The sequence below is a fragment of the Amphiura filiformis genome, chromosome 4, assembly GCF_039555335.1.
Source record: "Amphiura filiformis chromosome 4, Afil_fr2py, whole genome shotgun sequence".
In the NCBI taxonomy this organism is placed as follows: Eukaryota; Metazoa; Echinodermata; class Ophiuroidea; order Amphilepidida; family Amphiuridae; genus Amphiura; species Amphiura filiformis.
In genome coordinates, this window is record NC_092631.1 from 76,286,769 (window position 1) to 76,292,455 (window position 5,687).

A 5,687-nucleotide genomic window follows, 5' to 3' on the forward strand; every position below is an offset into this window, starting at 1 on the left:
CTGAGAGTTATAAATTAACCTCATTATTTGGTCATTTTAACCTTAAAAACTCAATTTTTAAGGTTAAATAAATTGCATTTATCCCACCTTTGTACCATTGGCCTATATGTCACCAGCTTTAATACCTTAAATATGGCATTTGTACCATAATTTTTTTTTCAATCCCACCTCCCCTCCCCCCATGTCAAAAAGAAATCTACGCCAATGTTCCGGGGACACATTCCAAGCAGATCCCATAACTCCTCAGACCCACTCCACCCTTACAAACCCAAACAGCATGAACGATGCCTGCCCCTCATCTTATCTTAATACTAATTACGGCGTGTCCGTCCGTCTCTCTGTCCGCGCGCTATCGCGTTCGCGAGGTGCGTTATCGCGTACGCGTGGTGCGATTACGCGTGCTCGCGGTGTGCTATCGCGGGTGTGCGCAGAGTACCACATCCACGCGGAAAGCATTACAGTGTGACTGGGGTGACTAACAGGTGCATCTCATCGGACCAATTATAGGCCTATTTTCAAGACATGATACCATAAAAATCATCAGTTATGGTAAGGCCTATATAACCCGTTTGCGTTCACATACTTTTATATACTTTAGACCAACAATTTAGCAGTCATGAGGCCCCAACGTTTCCATATTCCCAGGATATCTGGAGGACCCCGGAAATAGGCCTATCACGAGAACCGCCCGAACCCGAAAACCGCGAAATCTAGTCTTAATACTAATTATAGAGAGTTTGTCCGTCTGTCCGCGCGCTATCGCGTGCGCGCGGAGCTATCGCGTGCTCGCAGAGCGCGTACGCGGAGTATCAACGGGCGTGTGCGCGGAGTACCGACGGGCGCAGTGCGGGTATCGCAAAGCATTACAGTGTGCATGTGACTAATTTACAGGTGCATCTCAGTTTAAAAGGTCAGGGCGGGTATATGGGTAACGGGTGTTGGGTAATTAGAGATAGGCCTATAATGAGAACCACCCAACCCGAGAACCGCGAAATCTAGTTAATACTAATTACGGCGTGTCCGTCCGTCCGTCCGTCCGTCCTCTGTCCGCGCGCTATCGCGTGCGAGTCCGCGCGTTTCGCGTTCACGCGGTGCGATATCGCGTGCGCGCGGTGCGATATCGCGGAGTATCAACGGGAGTGTGCGCGGAGTACAGTGCGCGCATCGGAAAAACATTTTCAAGACAGGATTAACATAAAAATCATCAGTTATGGTATAACCACACCTCTAATTCTGTGGGTATAACCCGTTTGGGTTGTATTTCGGGGTATTTTGGGGTCCTCCAATGTGGTAGCAGGACAGGGTTTGAAAGAGGCGAACGATGGGTTTTCAGATTATGGGTAGCCTACCGAAGTAAGCGTCACAGCTACAAAACATTAACAGAATTGCCTTGAATAAGTTCATCAGGATTGTTAGATAACAATTATTGGTAAATTATGCTTTACAAATCCACTAGATTTCGCGGTTCTCGGGTTCGGGCGGTTCTCGTGATAGGCCTATTTCCGGGGTCCTCCAGATATCCTGGGGATATGGAAACGTTGGGGCCTCATGACTGCTAAATTGTTGGTCTAAAGTATATAAAAGTATGTGAACGCAAACGGGCGAACGATGGGTTTTCAGATTATGGGTAGCCTACCGAAGTAAGCGTCACAGCTACAAAACATTAACAGAATTGCCTTGAATAAGTTCATCAGGATTGTTAGATAACAATTATTGGTAAATTATGCTTTACAAATCCACTTGATTACTCACGTTTTTTAGACGTTTCATCTTCTACGGAAGACTTCATCAGTAATGTGATGAACCAGCAACACTCCTACTCTCATCTCCAGAGGGTGTAGTTCTTTGTAACAGCTGGTCATATACATGATTGATGAAGTCTTCCGTAGGAAGATGAAACGTCTAAAAAATCATGTATATGACCAGCTGTTACAAAGAACTACACCCTCTGGAGATGAGAGTAGGAGTGTTGCTGGTTCATCACATTACTGATGAAGTCTTCCGTAGGAAGATGAAACGTCTAAAATCGTGAGTAATCAAGTGGATTTGTAAAGCATAATTTACCAATAATTAACAGAATTGATTAATCATTGAGCGACGCATATCGTAGTAGTTTGAAAGGTTAGGACAAGTATTATGTTGGGTAATTAGAGATAGGCCTATCACGAGAACCGCCCAACCCGAGAACCGCGAAATCTAGTTTATTATGTTTGCCCCCGCTTTCCCCCACCCCACCCCCAAATGAAAATGTCTAGTTACGCCACTGTGGGTAAGTAATTGTTCGATTTAGTTGAACATTTCAGCATTTTATTTTAGTGTTCATTTGAGTTAGTTGAATTTTTTTAAGTAGCTGTTGCTATCATAAGACCTACTCATTTTGAATGGTTTTTAACAACGAATATAATTTAAAAAAAATTCTTTCATCATCATCATGATCATCATCATCATCATCATCATCATGATCATCATCATCATCATCATCATCATCATCATCATCATCATCATCATCATCATCATCATCATCATCATCATCATCATCATGAAGACCTATATGATACCACCTGTCCCTATCCAAGCCTTAATAGTTTGATACTCGTACTTTTCGTAAGTAGGCCTATTACAATTATTTTGGAGTGCCTATATTATACCAGGTTGGACATCAATTTAATACAATAGAAGAAGGACAAAATTGGTAAAGATATAATAAATATTTGACACGAAACAATAATGCATGCAGTATTAAAACTGAATTTACGGATAAGATGCATATAATATTGCTATACCGTAAAACCCCGTCTACACGCATATATAGTGTGCTTCTGATGAAAGCTACATTAATCCAGTCGCCATTATGGAGTTTGAGCAAATAAATTACGGATCCAAGCATATATAAACAAGTATTATTTTTTCGACCGATCTATTGTATTGGTATATTAACGCTTGCTTCGAATTAATTAAGCTTTTATAAAAAACACTATATATGCTTGTAGACGGGGTTTTACGGTATCTTCTACTTAAATAATTATAAATATTGTACCAACAGATAACTTCGTGTGAGATCTGAGAAGACTACTGATATCAGCAGTAGATAGCACGTTGGTTGCTTTCCTTTTTAGGGGAATCACAGATTCCTTTCCATTAGGCTTACAGTTTTACGCTTTTTGGGATGCAAAGAAAAAATCATGAGTATAAAGCATAGACGTATCATTCATACAAGTTGGACTCATAAAAAGTCAAGTGGAAATAAAATAATACATAAAAGACACAAAAACAGACACAATATTCTTGCATCAAGTTGTGTACGGTATAAGCCCAAGCACAAGACCGCGGGTCCAGGCTAGTCTTTGCGCCGGGAACATTGCGATAATGAGACGGCAACCTTGTTAGTACGGTAAACCGTGAGGACCACAGTTTATGTACATCTACCTCCAACAGCCTATACAATTAAGTCGCTGGTTGAAAGGGACGAGGTTATCAAGCGTTAAGCCTGCAAGGCCACTAAGACTAGGTTGAATTTGCGTTGAAGAAATCCGGCTAGAGTTATAAGACTCGGGCTTCGAGAGCGGGCTAGGCTTAGTAGCCTCAAGGCCACCTTAAGACTACGGCTTAATAAGACTCCTGTCGGGAAACTCGCCCTTAGTGTCTTATTCAAAATTTCAATGTAAACAACTAAACAAAAAGGACAAAACAAAAAAGAAAAATAATTAAGAAATTATAATTAAAAGGGCATTTCGTGATCCACAGCATCATCCCCCCACTTTTCTCAAAAAAAAGTTGAGATTTTTATATCACTGGAAACCTCTGGCTACATAATGTTTATCTACAAAAAAATTCTTGCAGATTAATTCGTTCAGTAAAGATATCGTGAAATTTGAATTTCGTTCTGGTATACCAGAACGAAATTACAACACATTGTCTATGGAACAGTGTAATACACATAATCATGCATAACTCACAAGCGCAAAATCAACTGAAATTTTGGGAATAAGCTTTTTTCGTGGAAAAAAACTGAAAAATGTCATAAAAAGAGTATGCTATAGGATCACGAAATACTCCTTTAAGAGGAACAATGAGGAGACTTTCTTAAACATGATGTCAATATTGCACTTTCTCCTGATATTGGAAAGGCCTATAATTTACTACAACTTCAGTTCAACCAGAGCTCCCCAGCTCCATGATAGCCTGTATTCTACTGTCGGGGCCTAAAATCATCTTGTATATGATCCTGGGAATTAACCGATTTTTATCTCTTTTTAGTGCTTAATAGTAAATAATCAAAAATATATAAAATAGTGGAAAATAGTTTCATGGAACTCGTCAAAGAAATACAATTTTGAGACTCAGTTCTGCCAATTTTATGAAGATAGTACAATTATAGGCCTATAGGCTTAATTTAGAGGCACATTCAGTGGTGATTTAGCTCAACCGAAGAATTGTAAAATTAAAAATCATCAACAATCAAGCTTTTGGCACTTTTGTGTTATGCTTACATAGCCTATCCTGCTAGTGGTTAAGCCGAAAGCCGTGTATTAAAGACAAAAGTAAGCCTTTTTATATTAATCTGTAGGCCTAATTTAAATAAGTATATATAGCTACATATATGAATGGGGCTTCAACCTGAGACGAATAACTAAACTATTCGTCTCCGCTTCAACTACGTCAATACTGCTGTTTTCCTGATCATACCAAATTTTTCATTTCAAAAATACCTGATGACAATTCCTTCACTTTTAAGCATTTTCAGGCCCGTCGCCAAAGGCCAAAAATGTAGTTTTTTACCCAAAAAGTCGCATTTGCCAGCGTAGTGAGCGAATAGGCCTAAATAGATGTTTTTATGCCTTTTTGGTCAAAAAGGTCAAAATTTTGAGAACATTTAATGATGTTTTTAAAGTGTTTGACTTTCATGTTGGACCCTATACCCACATCCTTTAAAAGTATGGAAAACATTATTTAACCTATAGGCCTACCAATATGAATTGCCTCGGATTTGGATAATCTATATTAATCTTACAACCTGAAAGGATACAAATTGTTTTGCAAAGAAAACAAGTAAACTGATTTTCGTTTACGTGTTACAAACTTCAAGCCCTTTAATCAATGTCAATAGCTAAAATCACAAAAAATGAACATAAAAGACGAAATTGGACAACCTTGGAGAATGCCGCGAGATGTGGGGCCTGGGTTACTGAGTAAACCGTTATTACCAACATATTCATTTTTTCCCTAAACGAAATCTATTTAAAACTTCAAAAAGAAATTCATGTTCAACACTGTCGAATGCCTTTTTAATGTCAACCAAAATCTTCTCTTCTCCTCCTTTATCTTCCCTTCACCCGGTCGTTTCCCTGTCCCCTTCTCTCTTCCTCTCTTTTAGGGACCCAAGAGTGGAGCTAGTAATGCCTTATTTGGGAAAAAAATACTCGGTTCCGCCGCCGTTAATTTTTGTTTAAAATGTAATTGCAATGTCTCAAACTATTGATAACCCTTGAAGTATTGAAAGCAAGTTAAGTTCAGTAGCTATGTCTTCACTCAATGAAAGAAAGTTCAATACTGAACTTGTGCTTTCGTTCGGAAGACAGCTTTTTTTGCTCTGAGCTTGTCTTGTTTGCTATTGAACTTGCGACTAGTTTTTACTTGAATTTGTTCTTAATGTCGTTTTTGCTGTTTGATTTAAGATTGTGTTGTTT